At 27.4% G+C, this 20,073-nt stretch overlaps 1 protein-coding gene across 1 annotated transcript in view; it reads left to right on the top strand.

Annotated features, from left to right (window-relative positions):
* Nucleotides 1-442: 442 nt before the first annotated feature.
* Nucleotides 443-20,073, top strand: part of LOC112689647 (rho GTPase-activating protein gacU-like) — a 58,859-nt gene continuing 39,228 nt past the window's right edge. The window contains exons 1-2 of the mRNA XM_025563452.1: nucleotides 443-705; nucleotides 8,874-8,922. The gene's annotated coding sequence lies outside the window, so the exon portion shown is untranslated. The remainder of the gene's footprint in view (nucleotides 706-8,873; nucleotides 8,923-20,073) is intronic.

Below are 20,073 nucleotides of genomic sequence, written 5' to 3'. Positions count from 1 at the left end.
TTTAAAATGGCAAAAATAAAATACTTTAATTATATTGAAATAAATATTTGTGTACATTTTTTTTCAAATTTTAATCATAGCAAACATTTTAGGCATTAATGATATATCAGTTATAATAATTATATTATTTTTTAAAGAATTATTAAAAATCGATTACTGATTAGTATAAAATGTATAATGATATAATTATATTATGTAATTTTATTTACGAAATATATAGGTAGTTAAAATATTTTTTATTTTGGGTATCAATATATTTTTATTTAAACACAACGAAATATTGTTAATAGTCATTACTTTTGTATCCATCTTTTTTTTGATGTAAATCGTACCGGAAAATATCAAATGTAAAAACGTTTATATTTATTAGAAATCGTCACGTGTACATCGAGTGTTGGTGGGGTGTCGACCGGGTGGCCGGCACTCAGCGCCCAGGATCCTGCCGCTCATTCTGGCTTCATGCGCCGCAGTTCAAAAATACAGTGCGAATCCGTATTTCATATGAGTGCGTATCAAATATTTCGATTTTTTCTCGACGTTATTCAGTGTTCGTGCGTTTATAACAATTAATTGTGTTTTTAAAGTGTCCTATTAAATGTTATTGTTTTAATTTTTATACATTTCGAATATATGTGTACATGTTATTTATTTTAAAAGTGTAGTTATAAAGAGTTTTCGTTGGACAATTATGCCGAGAATTTAAACGTAAGTCTTATAATATATTTAAAGTTGAGGAATAAAAATACCAAATAAAATAATAGGGTTCTTTATTAACGTATACCCAAATGTTGTGTAAGTTTATCGAATAAACAATATATATTTTTAATTATAATAGAGAATCGGTGTTTTATGTCCTATTTTAAAATTACAAAATTATAAAATTAATAAGCACACTTTTAGGATAATATTTTTGTTTCTTAAAATATACGAATTTCAGTTTTGAAATAAATTATAAGGGTCTAAATCGCACATTCGAGATGGAATTCCAATAATATTTAACCATTAGGTAGTATATAATACCTGTGCGAGTGTAATAAAAGCAGCAGGTATATGTTTATAAAAGGTTTCTTCTTAGAAAAAAAGAAGGAAAAAGATTGTATGGATTATTATTGTGTTGGAAACTAAATGGGGCACCATAAAATATGCCAAAATTCTTTACTGGATATTAGACGCATACGGTATGTAATTGTATTTATCTACAATCGCTGTTTATTATACTTGATTTTATACAATAGCATTATTAGATTTAAAACACAAACAACTAAAAAATGCTAACGTGTTTAATTAAAATGTATTTCATTAATATTGTATTTAATATATTACTTAAGTTAGGACAGTTAGGTTAAAAAACAGCATATTCATCAATTTCGCTTTATAGTCTAAAAAAGTGTTCATATAAAAAAAAAAAAATGACCGAATGGAAAATTTTCAATAAACTTTTATACATATTTTAATGCAAATAGAAAAAGATTGTAATGAATTACATAAAACAGTGTTTAGTTGAATTATTTGGTTTTTTTTTTTAGCAAAAAACATGCATTATATTAAGAAGAAAACTAAATATTTTTATCAACGTTAAATTGTTTATTTAATTAAATAATTTAAATAATTTATTTTAGTTTTCTACTGTTTATATTATTTTGTATAAGGTTGAAGTTGATAATATAATATTTTTTTTTACAAATGGATTATATTTTTTTTATTGTAATATTTTTTTACTTGCACTGAAAACATTTAATTTTGAAGAATTTGAACTTTATAGTCTTAATAATGAAACTTGTATTTATCTTAATAACCAAGATTTAATCACAGGATTCAAATATACCAGTTTTTTTAAGTTTAAGGTTATAATAGCCAAAATATCGAATACGATATCTTAACTTAAAATATATATAGGTAATACAAAGGATATATTTTGTTAAATATTGTTTTAGTTTAAATTATATAAGTTATTTGAAGTTAAATTTAATGTCTGGTAGTATAAATATTTCATACGGTCATGAGTGAAATTCCCAATTGATTTATGAAAAGAGTAAATATTTTATCATATTGTTAACTTCCGATATATATTCCCACTGAATAACACAAAAAAACTCATATATTTTTGCCAAATAAATGGCTATTTCACCCTGTTCAGATATTAAAAATAATCGTCTTGAACATTCCAACTGTTCGCTTGTATTTCCTGTCTACGTATAAATTTAATGAACATTTAAAGTTAAATTATTATTATTCAATTAAATACCTACAGCTTAAAAATTAAATACATTTGAGAATTAAAAATCTTGAAAAGTAAAACTAGATAAAAAGAACTCATTTATTAGCAGATAGGTTTGGAAATAATTGAATTTAATTTTCGTTGAAAAATTGACGAAAACCGATTTCCATAAATCTCAAGAATTATAAATGATACACATACACACATTATATAATATATACAAATTTAAAATAAAAATAATTTCCCAGACTACTTGAAACTGGTTTTCTGTTATTTTCGCATGTGTTAAGTTTAATAACCTTATTTCATAAGTATATAATATATACCTATGCAACCAGCTCATTCGGTAAACGTGCGGTCGCCTTTGAATATTGTGTATGCCATCAAGCAGGACCGCATGCTGTTATCAACCTCGAACGCGCATATCCGTTCGGGAATTATAATAAAAATCTACTAATTTTTTACTCCTTTTGACTTTTTTTTTTTTTTCTTCACTGATGTAGTACTATTATTATTGTTGTTGTTGTTGTTGTTGTCGTACGTGACTCGGGTTGGAAATCAGTGTCAAGGAGAAAACACATTACGTCCGCGTCGTGGCGTTCGATACCGGAGTCTGCAACGTCCAAAGCCTACGCGTGTTTATTACGACGTACAAAATAACTGTATCCATCCTCCGGATCAGTGAACGGGGATTGTTTTCTAGGGCCGGGACCGACTGCAGCAGGCGACCTTAAGCGCCCACGTAATCACGTATATTTAATCTGGCCGCGGGGCGCCATTTGCAGGACAAAAAGCATGAAATGACTATCACGAGTGTTATAACGGAGATTCAATATTCGGGCCGTTGCAAGGGACTGTCGGGCACCGCGGCAAAACATGACGTAATACAAATACCATATTACAAATACACAATGCGTTGCGGTTCGGCATTTGTTGTACGGGACGCGTAAGGTGGTCACGGGCGAGTGCACGCGAAAACGATGGGGGAGGGGGAGGAGGAAAATAAAAATAAAAAAAACGACATGAACCGTACACGCGTCAACACGGTGCTCTTGCCGCGTGGCGGTTGGTTATGATACCTGGCCGGCAGTGCCGACGGACCCGGTCGGTGACGACGAGGACGCGCGACGCGGCGGTGGACGCCGCGAGTTCCGCGACCGACGACGGTGCAGCTGGCGCGCTCGCGTAGACCTATAACAGCCGGACCGCGGGCCACCGGTACGGTCATTGGTACCCCACCAACGGGCCGCGGTGGTCGGTGTTCGCGACCATCCCTCTCCTCCGGCGGACGTCGCGTGGCGCGTGAAATGTCGCAGCCGTGGGGTGGATAGGGGGGGGGGAAACCGCACGCGCGCAGACGTTAACGTAAACTTTTACTTTCCGCGGTCCTCGGAGCGCCGCCGCGAGTCCGTCATTTCAAAGACGACAGCCGCGCGCGTCCGCGCAATATGTTATTAGTATTTAGGTACTCGCGACGTGGATCGAGAATAACACGATATCTGGGAAATTCTACATTTTCCCGTGTGATCGGAGAAAATAATCGTTTTGAAAACTATTCACTTGCTTCGCGAACGTTGTTTTGTTGAAAGTCCGCGATCAGAATGCAGGGCCTGATCTGTAGTAATCCTTCTCAGGGACGTTATTTTTTTTTTTTTTTTTTTTTTGGTGGGATCAACTCATGCATTTTTCACGGTCCAGAGTCTTGTTATTCCAAAGTCATCGAAATATAAATACGACTTTTATAAAACCTATGACATGTTGTAAATCAGAAAAATGAGACGCCCGCTATACGGATACAATTCACAATATTTTTGGACTGGTTTGTTGACGTGGTCCCCTCCACACACGTTAATCCGCACTTTGGTAAAATGAGCCGCCGAGTCGGCAATACAATAAGAGTATGCCGACTACTCTACTTTAGAAAAATCTGAAATTACGCCACTGATCCTCTCTGCTGGATTTCCATAAAACATTGAAATATCTGCTTCTTCCCGCCAAAAGTATTGATATTCTGTAAAAAAATAAACGAAAGGGAATTTATAAATAGAAAATGAAATTGCTTGTGTTTTTTTATGTTCCTATAAATGTTTGATACTTTTTATACGCCATTTAATGCTATACACATAAGTGTATGATTTATTTTATTGATACTGTTTTATCTATATTTTTTGTAATTCAATTAGATCGTCTTATAGATCTATTCGTCAAGATAAAACGTACTTGCTAAAAATATAATTTTTCCCCCCTAAGACGTATCCCGTAAAAGTAATTATTTAAAACCATTTTTTTCGAACTATATTTTTCACGGAAAACTTGGTCTTTTTTACTAAAAATTAACAATTATTGATCAAATTATTCATATTTATGGTCAGTTTTCTGCATGTATGTAAAATAAATATGCAGCTCTCACTTAAAGACAGTTGATTCATAGACTTTGGAAAAAAATATGTCCGAACTTATAAAATTAAAATAATTAAAATAATTTAGTTTCAATTAATATAAAAAAAAAAAAATTACAGCGAAATTGTTTGTTATATTTGTCAATAGAAATAAGAGAAATTTGGTGTAATCTATTATTTTCGATCAGTTTGATAGATTACGCACTTACGGTGCAATTTGTTATTTCGAAGATTTCGTCGCCGTCATCGAGTGAAGAAAATAAAACCTTTTTCATTTTCTTTTTTCTTTAATATTTTTATCGTCGTAATAATAAAAAGATATTCTCGTAGCCGCCTATCCTTCAAAATTTAACGTTCTAGTCATAATAATAAAAATATTTTGTGCGATTTTTTTGGCCCGTGGCCCGAGATATCACTTCGTTTTGTCGCCACTGTCGCTGCCATCGTCCCCGAAACTGTTTAACTGTTTGCGTCACACCGACAATATGTACGATTATTATAGTAGGACAAAAGCAGTATGAAATAATAATACGTATATAAACTCCAATATAAAATCTTTTTCCTTCCCCGTCTCGTCGTCCCATATACTCGATATACCGCACCGCAGCGGGGTCCTGGAGGTCCATTAACACCAGACATTTCGGCCTCCAGTTCTTCCGGTACACAATATGTGCTCGTCTATTACTCTGTATAATAATGAGTACATTTATGTTAGTGTATTCTTTTTTAAACAATAATATTTTATTTCGCTTCATTGTTTTCCCCTTAACGTTTACACATTTTTCGGAATAAAACCAAAGTTTCACTTAACGGTATTGCGTATAAGCACCACTATCCGAGATTTTTCTATAGTGGTTTCTGTTAATATATTATATTGGTATAAACATAAATCGATTATTCTTTTACCGAATAATAATCACCTATATAAATATTAGGGCATAGTTAGATCTCTGATTATAATTTCTGTGTTCAGAACACACTGTTTATTAAAATGTAAAAGAATCGTTTTGCGGTTCTGTCTATCGAGAAATGCTTTATGATTTTTCTTTATATCTTATAGTCCGTCCCAAAGGAAGAAGTAGAAATAGTCAGAAATTATTTTAATTTAATATTTCATTAAACGCGAAGAGATTTTATTGAAGTAGTTTATGTTCCCAAACATTTATATCCTTGTCCTAATATAATAAAATATGTACATTTACCAAAATCATAAAGACACAATATAAGCTGTTTGTGTTTTTTTTTCTTCGAAACCGGTTCACGTGCTGTACCACAAAGCCGACTATAATGAAAAAAAGTGTTTGAAATATTTATTAAAAATATAATCCGAATTGACCATATTGTGTTTATGAATTCCGGAGTAATTAGTGAAGTAAATATAATAAATACTAAATAAATTCAGTATAGTATTTTTTTTTAATTATTTCATATAATGTAAGAAATAAATAAGTTATACGTACACGGTTCATAAATTATAATTTAATTGATTTTTACATTTTAACACCTTGCTATGCATAGATATCAGATTTAATTTTAAGAATTAAATAGTTATATCAAAAATACTGCCTTGTTTCCTGAGGCATACCTGTATTAGTATGGATATGTACAATCTATGCACTGTTATTTATATTGACACGGTAGTTTTTTAGTTTTCCGTCATGATATAATAGATTATTATTATCATAAATGTTTTCGTAAACACATACTATATCGGTTAATGCGGGATATGTCTTATTTAGTATACCAACGTCTATATTATTAATATATATATTCACAGTTTGCACGTGTTTTTAGTCGAGTATACATTGGTATAAATAAATCATTTTGGAAGTTTCGGACTAAAATTTATGTGATATCTTTATATAAGATCCGACTTACTCTATTGTTATACCACGCAGTTGTTTTGATACAAAAGTTTACTTAATATTTATGAAGACATATCGTTCACATTAGTTTTATTATCACATGTGCGTTGGTATGATGATAAAATATCGAGTCCTTAAAATAGACTAATGCAGTCATTACTGTGACATTTTATTTGTATTTAATAAAATAATAAATTATTAATAAAATCATTTTATCGTTTATACAGTGAAATATTAATATTATCGACTACCGTGTTATGTATTACTTATACCTTATGTAGTTCATATCTGTTTCAAACTGCCTATCATAATACCAATTGAAAGTATAATTCTAGTATTATTACAATCAAACGATTACTAACTGGTTAAAAGGTTTTGGATTTTGGTCTTTTCACGCTAACCTATATCCTTACTTATTAAAATCCTACAGAGTTTACCCCTAATTATTCCTTGAATTCATCCTTATATTATGGTGATACATGATAAAATTAAAATTAACTATAATAAGTAATAATTGTCTACTTACGGACTAAAATAAAATTAATGGTTAACAAATAATATGTAGTGAAAATATTGAATTTGCGATTACTACAAGTAATAATTACCTAAAATTTTGGTAATATTTAATTTGAATTATATGAGAATAATGGATTTCTATATCCGATAATATTTAAAACCTGTTGGAAAATCAACTTTTACTGATTTTGATTGAGAGATCTTGGTAAAAATGTTTTCAATGATGCATTTACAATTTTTCTCAGATTAATTTTAGAGTAAAATAATAAACAGATTATATGAAAATGATTGCCTTGAAATATTATTAATTTTATTAAGAAAAAAATGCAAGTCGTTCGAAAGTAACCTTGAACAATACGACTTTTTATTGCTAAGTAATATATTTAAATTTGAACGGTAATAATCACAAACGATTTCAGTTATAGATGTATTTATGTAACTTTTTAGGATACGGAATATTTGCTACTTCTCGGTTTTTTTTCCATAGTTTTATTCTTTAATATTTATTAATCAAACTTAGACAAATACAATTTATAGGAAATTTTATTTTTTGTGACAACTTAACATAATAACTGTACATTATTCTAAATAGGTTTACAATGCAAGTTTATTTTTCCTAAAAGTATAAAAAATTATATTTATTACTATACATTCTTCAATTTTTTATTTTTACTTATTAGTTTTTTGTGCTTTGACATATTTTATGAGAAATATTATTATTTTTTTTATTAAACATAATTGTGTACTTTTCCTAAACATAAAACATGATAATTATTAGAGGTTAGTAGGTTAACACTCTAGATAATCTAAGAATACAATTTTTGATACTTTGTACTTAGTATTTTATTTTAAACAACACGGATTTTTATTTGTTCTTCAATTTCTTAGATATCCTTATGTTTTTTTCATATAGAAAAACGATACGCCTTCAATATATAAGAACATAAATATCGTTGGCCGAAAGGATTACAGATTGCCTTTGTTTGGTTGTAAAAACAAATTCATTGCTTCAATACTTACATCACAGTTATAGGGGTGGAAGAATAACTACTTACTTGGGGAAAGTCCTGGGGCTAATTGTTTTATAAAATCGAAGGGGTATTATTATCGCTTGATTTTTTCCTTTTTATTTTTTTATAATGATGAATATTTTCTTCTAGCACGCTGCTGATCCCAAATGTTTTTAAAACACACGTGTAAGGAATACGATTTACATGATACTTGCATTAGTGGTAGAGAGGGTCAAAACATGTATTGTTTATTTTATCAATAAATTGAAATACATACCTTATATAATATGTTCATAGTTGTATTTTATAGTTTTTAAATAGACATGAGTGGGATATCGGTGCCTTTGTGTGGAAAATAAAATGTTACAACATAAATGCATAAATTCTCTCATACTTAGAGAACATCTATATAGAATTACCTGGCCCTTGAGTAGTTAATTTAATATCTAAACAGTAGTTAAATTAAAATAAATATGTTTTGAACTATAAAAATGATGATACATTATTAACAACCAATAATTAGTTGGTGGTAACGAATATTTTAAGTAAACACAATGTTAACTGGTTAAAAATGCATACTTAATATTATTGTGATATGTGTATGTAACTTTATCGACACATTGAGGTATCTTATTTTTTATAATGTAGGTAATTCTTTGTAACAATGTTGTTACTATCTTATCCAAAAGTATTGTATATGATTTATTTTATATTGAATAAATATATAAAATAAATACAAATTGTATTAATTATTTATTTACAAATAAATAATAATTTACAATGTTAAGTATCTACTTATTCTTTTTATGGTGTTTTTTTACGATTTAGTATGATTTTTTATTAAATATTTTATTTTATTTTTCAGATGGATTGTTTTTTTTTTAAAAAGACAAATTACGAATATACTTAACCAGGTAAGATTATTTGAAAATATTTTGGAATATTTAGTTAAAGTATTTATGAGTATTTTGCATTAAGTTTACTTTTAGTTTTTAGTCAATCGGGTGAAACTTTTAGAATATATTTTAGCTTTAATGGCATTACTTAGAATTTAGTTATTAGTAGCAAGACCCTTTTTGATATTTTTGATAGACGTAATTTATTTTTAACGAATGTTTTAAGATTACTTTTATATTTGACTTAGCTGGTATAGTAAACTTAAAATTAAAAATATTGAACTTGGAAATTAAACGTATGTTACTATCACTGTGATTGATACATATATGTTTTTTTTGTCAGTGATATTTTATGTAATTCAATAATGAGATATTGGAAATGTTCAAACTAAACATTTTAAGAAAAATAAGTTCATTATGGTCAGGTTCTAACTTCAACATTGCTTAAGACTTATTGTTTGAACATAGCATTTTAAGATTAAAAACTTTGTAGATAAATCGGATCCTCTAAGCTACTTATTTAAATTAAATTATCATAAAAATACAAGGAGACTATTAAGAAAATATAGACTATTAACTATATTATTTAATTGTAACATATATTCTTCGTATTTAGTTGAGCTAAATAGTTTCTACTGTTAGCCAATAAAATTTAATAAAAAAAAAAAACTTTATTATAAAATATTTATGAATCTGTTTGATTGAATAAAATAATTAATTTAAATAACCTAACCAATTATAAGTTAACTTTTAACTCGATTAATTTAGTTGTTTTTTATTATTTATTGAATTATTATTAGCCTATTTTTTTTTTTTTTTTTTAAAAACAGTACGATTCTAATATCTAAATTATTGTATACATTTTGTAACTAGGCTATGAACAGTTTAATTTATAATAAATTTCTTTTTGAAACGAAATTAACGATTCATAAACCTCCACCAATCAATAGAAAAACTGACATAATATTTTTAAATTTACAAAACTTTTATGTGGTTGATAGAATAAATTGCAAGGCTAAATAAATGTAAATATTAAATTTGATTTGTTTGAATGTATTGCGAATGAGCCTTGACAGCTTAAAATGCATACTACTCGTATTGACAGCGAATTAAATACGTGGTACTATTCTTATAATACATTCTCCATAAGTAGAATTAAAAAACTCAATTAATATAATTGTTCTGTAATCTTAAGTGCATTTATGAAAAAGCATTATTTTAAAGCTAAGAAAAATTAATTTTATATTCTTAAAGCTATTAAATTGTAAGACTAAGGAAGTGTAAATATTCAGTTTAAATATTAGAATATATTGTGAATGAGCCTTGACAACATATAATGTTTGATATTGACAGCGAATTAAATATGTGGTACTATATTTTAATCATACATTTACAAGAAAAATTTAAAAAAATATACATCAATTCAATTGATGCATTATTTTATGCACAATTATGAAAAAGTATTATTTTAAAATATGCATAAAAATAGTAGTTCATTTTGTTTAAGTTATACTTAAAGTTAAACAGCATTTATGCAGTGGAACAATAATGTCTGAATTATAATTGTAAATTATTTGACGGAATATGATCGAATAATCTCTGTGTATTTTTATGAACGACAATCACATAAAATAGTCTACTTGCCTACTGATGACAAATTACATTGGCACATATCCACGTAGTACGTATAGGCACAGCCCTATCCATTATGGATGGAGCTTTTACGTCGTAAACTTCGGGGCGTAATATAATTATAGCTTTTGATGGTGTTCCATTGGGAATTAGAATTATATATATAATATATACTTATAAAATTACGTACCAACTACGTTATAGTTAGTCTACAAGATAAGTATCCACTTTATGTTTGAAGTTTTTACGATTAATTATTAAAAAAATAATTAGTGTTTTTGGTATTCGGATATTTTAATGAATTATATCTACCTTCGTCAATATTTTATTTTTTAACGTCTAAAAAAATGTATTATGACTTTCCAAACATTTATTTTATTTATGTAAATGAGTAATTATTTAAAATAACTGCAGATAACACAAAATAAAAATTAAAAATCTTTTGATTTTTAAGTATTAAAATATTTACTACCTTAACAGAACGGTTATACTAGTATTCATTGAAAATTACAAATCTCTTTAGTTAATATTTTTTGACTTAAAAAAATGTAATTTTATCGAAAACAGATATCCTCGTAGGTTTTTTTTTGTCATATTTCTCAATTATTTGAAAAACTATTGACAAATTTAAAAAATTATCTTCTGTTCATTTTGACAACATTTTTTATTAAAAATTATCCCTCTTTTTGATGGTCGGATTCATGTGAACAACCATATAAAATAACAAAGAATCTCGGTCATGGTAAAATCAATATGTTCCTCTCTTCACTTGGAATCTAAAATCTCATAACGAGTATTGTATTGTGAACTCAAGATAAAATTACGTTAAGATATGTGAAGTTTATACCATTTACTTGAAACTTGAAAGAATTCTTTGAAATTACAGAGGTTAACCCGAATGCTTTATTTACCTCTTTTGTGGTCACACAATAACTGTGCAGGTTTATAATTCATGTTTGCTTGTTGTTCCATTAGCGCCAGTATGAGAACATATTATTGACTATTTACTATTTCTTTTCAGCATACCTATTGTAAAAAAATAGTGCTCTTATATTTTCTTGAACCCAATGAAATATACGCGCACGTAAAGGTGTTTCTCTTTATAGACATATATAGGTTATTGAGGACGTCCGGGAATTATGGGCTTCGGTCTGCACATGTTTTATAGATAATTATATAAATATATATATATATATATATATATATACATTTATGTATATAACATGTAGTAGGTATATTGTGTCTCGACCAATTTTAAACTAATCGAAGGTTAAAACGGTTGGTTAACAAATCATGTAATTAGACGGAAACGGAATCAACAGTGAACTTCACAGTAGGTTCTCTTGTAATATAATCCACGCATAGAATGTATATTACCTCTAGGCAATTTGACTATACACATGGCGTTCAATCGATTTTTTTCCTTTATCGATATTGTAAGCATTTTATTTTTTATATGCACAAATTACGTGGTCAATATTAGCATTAAATACGAGTCAGTAAATATTTCCAATTTCGTAGACACCCTAAATAATATACAGTGTCTATGTATAGAGCACATACTTTCAAAATAATGTTAATTTAATAAATAATCATGACAATAAAATATAATAAATAATAAATAATCAAAACAAACATGATAATCACATTATAACTTTGTTTACGATTAAGCAAAATATTTTTATTATTTTTAATTACTTGAATAAAATATAATGTTCATCGAATAATATATTGCTTTAATTTTCGTAAACTTAAGTTTTTAAGTTGTTATTTAAGTAGAAAATAAATTATTATTGTTTTCACCTAAATGTATTTTCATCATTTACAATAGTATTCTAAAAGTAAACTAATATCTATAAAATGACCTCGATTACAGTTTTATAACATTTATGACCATATCTCGATCAGCTTATGTTTAAAAATTTACCAAAATCAATATGTATAATATAAAACATACAACTAGTAAATTATACTGTCCGATTAAACGGAATATATTATCCAATATTTGTTTAATTTTTATGAAATCATATTATTTTATATTGTTGTTACACTTGGTTTTGGATCCCATTAAACCCTAGACAAATATAATGCATCATAATGAAAATAAGATTATGCTGCATTATTGATAAGGTTTTTATCAAGTATGCCAAAGTAGACGGATTTCAATATTTAAACTTTATTCTCGAATACTCAAATTTTACCTAATTTACCACGTATAAAGTGGCTGGTTTCGTATACGTAGATACTAATTCTTCTCAATTATATAAAAGCGCCTACCATTTTAAAAATAATTGCGGGTTATAGCACCGGTTTCCAGTAGCGAAATATTACCATGATAATATTAGGCTTTATAGCTAACTCTACGCTATATTTATGTATAGTTTTACATGATATACTAAGTACCTATAACACGACATAGTATTGGAAATATGTTGCTGGCAACAAAAATAATTAATTTTAAATGTGTATTGCAAATTGTAGTGGTGTTTTAATTATCATCAAACGTTAATTAATTAGTTAATTTATTTATCTTCGATTGGATTGGGCGAATTTTTTCGCTGCTTATCAGCGAACAAAGTCACTCCAGTCAGTAAACTTGCTCGCTTACTCACTTACTCATGCATGTGATGTGTGACAGCCATACGTTGCGTAATAATAAATAATAATAAGTATTATTTATAAAAATGATAAAATATTATTATATTAATTATAAGCTGTTTTTGGTATTTTCTTTTAATTTCTAAACATTGAAATGGAATAGTAAAAATAAAAGTGATCTTTTTTAAAAATGTACGAACAATATCCATTACTTTGGAAAATAAAACTTAAGGACTATTTTAAATAAATTTTCATTTTTTTCAAACTCCTTACGTAATAAATGAGAAATAATAACAACTAAGCCTCCGAACATCTTACTACCACGATTATAGTCACAAGTACACTTGCGATTTTGCTAGTCATGTCGATGACACAAAGCGATTTTACTCGTCGAAGTGTAAAAATGCCAGTGACAAAAGTAGCCTGTTCGTCAACTTTAATCGCGGGTGAGCAGCATATGTTCAGCACGTGACGAGTGAGTGAGCAAGTATACTACATTAAGAAAATTTAGTAGCAGTGAGGAAAAATTCACTCAATGCAATCGAGACTTGAAGCATTTCAATCAAATTTTACATCGCAAAGAAATCGTTTTGTACATTGGTTTATTGTAAATGAAACATTATATCAATAAAAATAGAATGATGAAAATAAAATGCATTTTAATTTCAAATAAAAATTCATAGTAATATATATTTTACTTTGATTTCTTAAGACTGAAACTAATTAAGATACAAAGTATTTTATGGAAAAACAATATTCTTAAACAATGACTCAGTCAATTATGGCTATATTTGTTTTTGGCGTTTTCCATTACCGCACAAACATAACCCAGTACCGCACAAAATGTATAACCCAATACCGCACACAAAAATAGTACGATACCACATAGATTTATAAAAAGGTAGCCTAATTCCGTACACAATAAATAATACAATATAAAAATTTAAATGTAAATATATTTATAAAATATTTTAGGCACCTATATGGATTAAATATTTAAACTTGTTTTATCTATATATTCCATTATAGTCTGTTAATAAAAGCGAGTAGGTACTGATATACCAAATTGGCTTCTCTTTCTCGGTCACATTTCCGCAATATTGCTTCAGTCCCCTTCTTAATTTCTCGCATTTGCGCTACATTAATCACTTGTTATTCTATTAAAACATCAATATAAAAAATAGATGGATGGATGCGGCATACTAAATTCAAACCGAAGTTGACTATGATATGATTCACCACCGTTAGTCGTTCTTTTTGTACCATTAGGTTATTCAGCCCACATTGAAGGAGGAAATTGTTCAGTGTCAATGTAATTCTCTAGTACATAATTAGCAAATGTCGTGCATTTTATATGTTTTGGAGCTTCAGATAAAATGTCATTAAAAGCATCGGAAACCAAATTTACCACTAAATATGGTAATTCGTATTTTCGATAAGCGACGATAATCGTCTAAAATATACGTGTGCGGTAATGGGATACCCAGTATTTTACGAGTAAAATATGTGTGCGGTTTTGTCCCATGCGTATTTCGCACGTTTGTGTGATTTTCATCTCATTATATTATAAAATTAAGTATTATTTAAATAATATTGTTATATTTATGCTCAGTAATGCGGTAACTTGAATAATTTTGTAATTGTAAAATTATGAAATTGTTTGTAGTTTATCTAACAATATAAAATTGGAAAAAAATTAAGAGCCTGATATTTGATTTATTTTTCTTTTCTATAAGAGATTAAGTAATCCTCAGCAATTATAAATGAATAACTGAATAATATTATTATTGAATGTTATAGCAATTTTATCGATGTTAGTCATTAAAAAATTACAGGTAGTAACATTATAACAGGCAATTGAAATTACCCTTCTCGTAACCTTAGATATTTTCGTTTTACACATTGAAAGCTGTTGGTAAGTGAATACAGAATAAACGCACCCCAGTGGAATGTGGTGAAAACAATTCACACCTCAAACTAGTGTTCCCTAATAATATTATCTAATAAAATAAAAAGAAATTACTCACAAATATTATGTATAGGGTTACAAAAAAATGTGACCCTTCGAGCGCTGTGCGATGGACAGTTGGATAACGTCGGTCCAGTTATTATAACTATGTAGAACGAATACCATAAAACGAGATCGGATTCGAGAACAACGGTGCATATTATTAATAGGTGGTCTAATGCAAGGGGAATAGGAAATGCAGGTTGTGTTTCAATATACACTTGAACAAAAAACCGGGTCCTGTCAGTAAACAAAAACACGCTGACTTTGTATGATCGATTGTGGAGATCTCATATACTGATGCAAAACATTAATAAATTCCGCATGATCAAATCAAAAATAATTCTTTTATTACGTCTTAAAACACAATTTGATAGGTTCGTTACTTTCTATTATGACACACACATTTCCTCAATAAATTATAATCAGCAAATAAAAACTAACCATTATTTGTTCGATTCCATGCCTTCAAATAGTTGATTTAGTGACAAAAATATTGATTATTGGTGCTGATACTATTTATATTTTAAAATACGATATAAATTAATTACATTTAATACAAATGTTTTTCACAATAATTTAGCTCAAAATAAAAATATTACTGTTGAAATGATGGATTATGTTTTTCATTACTTCCATGGTTAATTTTATATTGTAATTATTGTATGTTCAGTGGCTAATAATGTTTAATAACAAAATATTATTATAAGAAATCATAACAATTATAATTATTATCATGGAAGTAGTAAATTATATTGTGAAATATTATACGTATTGGTGTGTAATAAATGTTTTATAATGACTTTATGATACAAAAATGCTGCTAATAAATAAAAATTAAATGATAATATTAAATGTCTGGAAATTATTATTTATATATGTATCAAACATACATTCTTAAAATACATTCGTTTTATGTTAAAATACGGCAATGATTGTTGTATAGCTGTCTTAATGTAATAATACAGTTTGGAATAAAAATAAATTTATGGACTAACCTTTGTGTATAATATAATTAAATATTTAGGTGCTACATTTTTTATGTATCACGGTGAACGAAGGAATACAATTATTTGATTTAATATTATGTCACATATAGAAGTTATATATTAAAAAATTGGTAAATGATTATAATAAATGCACTCAGAAATGCATGTACAATTTATAAATCCACTCCATTATATTTTATTAATTAATCATTTATATTATTATTCAATATTCATTTAAAAACAATCAATTTGATAATTTGTGCACATATATAATAATCAATTATAACATATTAAAATAATTTTAAGCTTAATTAAATTATTTGTATTTTTTTTATTGATTTCCCTATCGTTTACTTGTTTAAATGTTAAAAATAACAGATTGATTATACGTTGATTTTGGATTTCCGTTAATTTTTAACAATCATATTTGAAGAATTTTAAGTTAAATTCTTTAATGGTTTTAATTGTTCACGTCAGTGATTTTAGGACATGGATATTTTGAAAATGTTTGTATAGTCATATAAGCATCATATTAACCAAGTAGATCTACTACAAAGTGTCTATCGTCTACCTAAATATCATGGTATCATTTTGTCACATCAATAATAATTATGAACCGAAATGAAAAATATTATATTATTACTGAATTCATCCGTCTGGACATTGGTTGTATCCTGCCAACTCACATCAAAGGTTTTTCTGGTAATTTGAACTAAAAAGGAAGGTATATATAACTGTTGCTCTGTATCAAGGTCAGGATATAATTTATGGGTTCTAAAAAAGTACAATAGACAAAACAATACATTTTTTGAACTGGAAGTCGTAAACTTGTAAGAAAAAATAAAGATGTTAAAACACTTAGTAAATCATACTCAACGGCTTTTATTACGTATTAATATTGTGTCGGTAGTAAAATACAACTTCGTGCATCATTCTTGTTTCATTTTAACAGTAAGAAAACGGCGAATTTAGAACTATTATGTATTAACATTAAAGTTACCGTGATGTAAGTTATGAATACAAAAATGTACATTATATACTTCATGTGAGTGTGTGTATAGTAAGCTAACTTGTAAAATAGGATTTAAACACATATATATATATATATATATTTGGAATTTAAATAGCTATTAAGCGTGTATTATATAAAAATAAATATAATTTTCAGGAATACCTTTTCTGAAAGCATTTTATGATTTTACTTGAGTGTATAAGCGGTAAATAAATAGAACAACTTGAATAAAAATAAAAAAATCATTAGATTTTATTTTATGAAAAATAACATTGCATACCTTTTGTTAATATTATACCTAGATTTTTTTTTGTAACTAATAACAATTATAATTTTGTAACTTGTCAAAATTAGTTGAGATTATACAATTTTTGAAGACTTTTAATAACAAATTTGCAAAAATTAAAAAATACAAAAAAACTAATATGTTAACTATCATATACATAACTTTTTTTTAAACCATGTCCATGAATAAAAAATAAATAAATTTTGTTCTGGTATGACTTTATAAAAACTACATTTATCAATGAAGCATCGTACAACTTTGTACAATTATAGTTCTTTCTAATGTATTCATACTTAATATAATTGTAAAATAACCAATTTCAATTAAAATACTGTTTACAATGAAATATTATTAAAATTTGCGTAACGATCATCAATACGAGCATCATAGGAAAATAAAAACGCCAAAAAAATATTATGATTTTATTTCATTGAATAATATAGTGATTTATTAATATGGAAATACAGGTATTTTTACTATTTCAATTACAATCAAGGATTTTGTTATTATAAATAACCAATACTACAATAGGTTATTAGCCAAAGTTAGTTCAAAATAAAGTTTTCCGTTTTTAGCTAAAGTTATTATAGTTAGGATGACACATAATGATTAAATCACATACGTATGCTCATATGTTGTATGCATATATAATACACACATTATACATGTATTTACGACCAGATATCAGAAGTATTTTTTTTTTTTTTTTGGGAGCATTTGCCAGATAGAATAAATAAAACGTACTATTTATTATTTAATCGGGGGTCTATGCCATCAATTTTAAGTACAACAACCAAGTTATTTAAGATTCTCAAACTATTGTATATTTTCTTATTTCATATTTGTTCATGAACTCGAAATCTTCCGGCCCGAGTTTTATGAAGTGACACGCGAGTAACTGCACTTACTACACGACGTTATTAATCGCCCAATCTACGTAATTTATAGCGAGTAAGAAATACGCGCTGCATTGAAATCGGACAAGATGAAAAACAGAATGCAGAAGCAGTAAAACATTTGAATTACTGCTAATGTACTAATAGCAACATTAAGTCAACCTATAATAACTTTGATGATACAGTCTTTGGAGTGAGTGTAGTGTCATTTGAATTTACTATTTAAAGTGCAGTTCATTTAATTTTATTGATAAATTATGTACTATATAAGACTACTGCACATTACAGATTTGACAAATTACTCACTGTATATGCAAGCACTAAATTATAGTTAACATACAAAAGTTAATTTAATGTGAATCTAAGTGACTATTTGTTACGAAATATTACTTATATTAGATATGAAGTATTATTTGACATTACTTTTATAGATTTTGTAGATATACTTATGATTAATATTTACTAATACTCAGGCCCGGCTTAAAGTATAGGCGAGCTAGGCACCTGCCTAGAGCGGCACTTTAGTAGGAGCGGCATTTTCAAAATTGAACCAAAAATTTTTTTAGTTCTATTGGTGTTTTATAAGAAATATATTTAAGCGCATTAATTCGTGAAAAGCACTTACCTAGATAATAAAATAATATTGTCTAAAGTTATTATATTACTTTATATTACGGCCTACGCTGGGCGTTTTCAATTATTCAAAAAATATAAACAACCACACATCCGATAGTCGCGGTAGTGATGGGTTTTGAGTAATAGTAATAGAAATCATTTTTAATTCTTTATATATATAATTTTATCCATAAAATAAAAAATTAAATTTTTTTTTAAGTAGATATGTCACATAAAAAATAGGGGAGGGGCTATGTTAAAATAAGAACTCAATTTTTTTTTTTATAGGTGGTAAAATTTGTCTTTGCTAGTGCACTATTTTTGTTGGGCCAGCCCTGCCAATACTCAATAAAATTCTTTAGAAAAACTTGAAAATAATAATTTAGTAAATGACACTATAATATTGAATAAATAAATAAAAACTATGAAAAGGATCAAAATTAACTCAAACAAAGATAATAAACTATAATATGGAATATTTTTGATAATGTAAAATAAATGTTGTATTATATTATTGTTATTTAATTACTTATAGTTATACTTAAATAAAAATATATACATTGTAAAATACATTTAATTTTAAGACTATATTATTTGAATTACAATTTAAAGAGAAACTCCTTACACATTTTTTTTTAGCAATGGAAATTTCAAAACAATAATTCTTGAAATTTAAAATATAATTTACAGTTAAATAACATGAAATATTTTAAGATGTTTAAAATATTAAAAGATAAAGAGTATTTAAAAGAAAACTGTTTTACTTATATTTGAGCTAAATTTTTGTTGAATCTCAAAGTTTCGGTTATGATCAACTTCGTTGAAGCTTAAAATTCACCAAAATAAATGCTTATTAATTTTAAAATTATTTTAGAATAATAGGAATATATGCATTGGATGCTAATTTAGTAGTGATTATGTTCTGTGCGTTTCAAGTAACTTTACACTTTGAGTGTTTTATCTGTGTATTTTATTAGTGTACAGTACACACATATGTAATAAATTATATTGTTAAGTAAAATATTGTTTGTGTGGTCTCATACTTATACGTAATAAAGTTAGGATGTCAAATTATACATGCGTGATATTAACACCTACTTAATAATAATCGTGCATGTGTCAACTGACAAAGA

Source organism: Sipha flava, unplaced genomic scaffold, assembly GCF_003268045.1.
Source record: "Sipha flava isolate LNK unplaced genomic scaffold, YSA_version1 45_pilon_pilon, whole genome shotgun sequence".
Classification (NCBI taxonomy): domain Eukaryota; kingdom Metazoa; phylum Arthropoda; class Insecta; order Hemiptera; family Aphididae; genus Sipha; species Sipha flava.
Note: the sequence above shows the minus strand (reverse complement) of the source record. Positions and strands in the feature narration are given on the sequence as shown.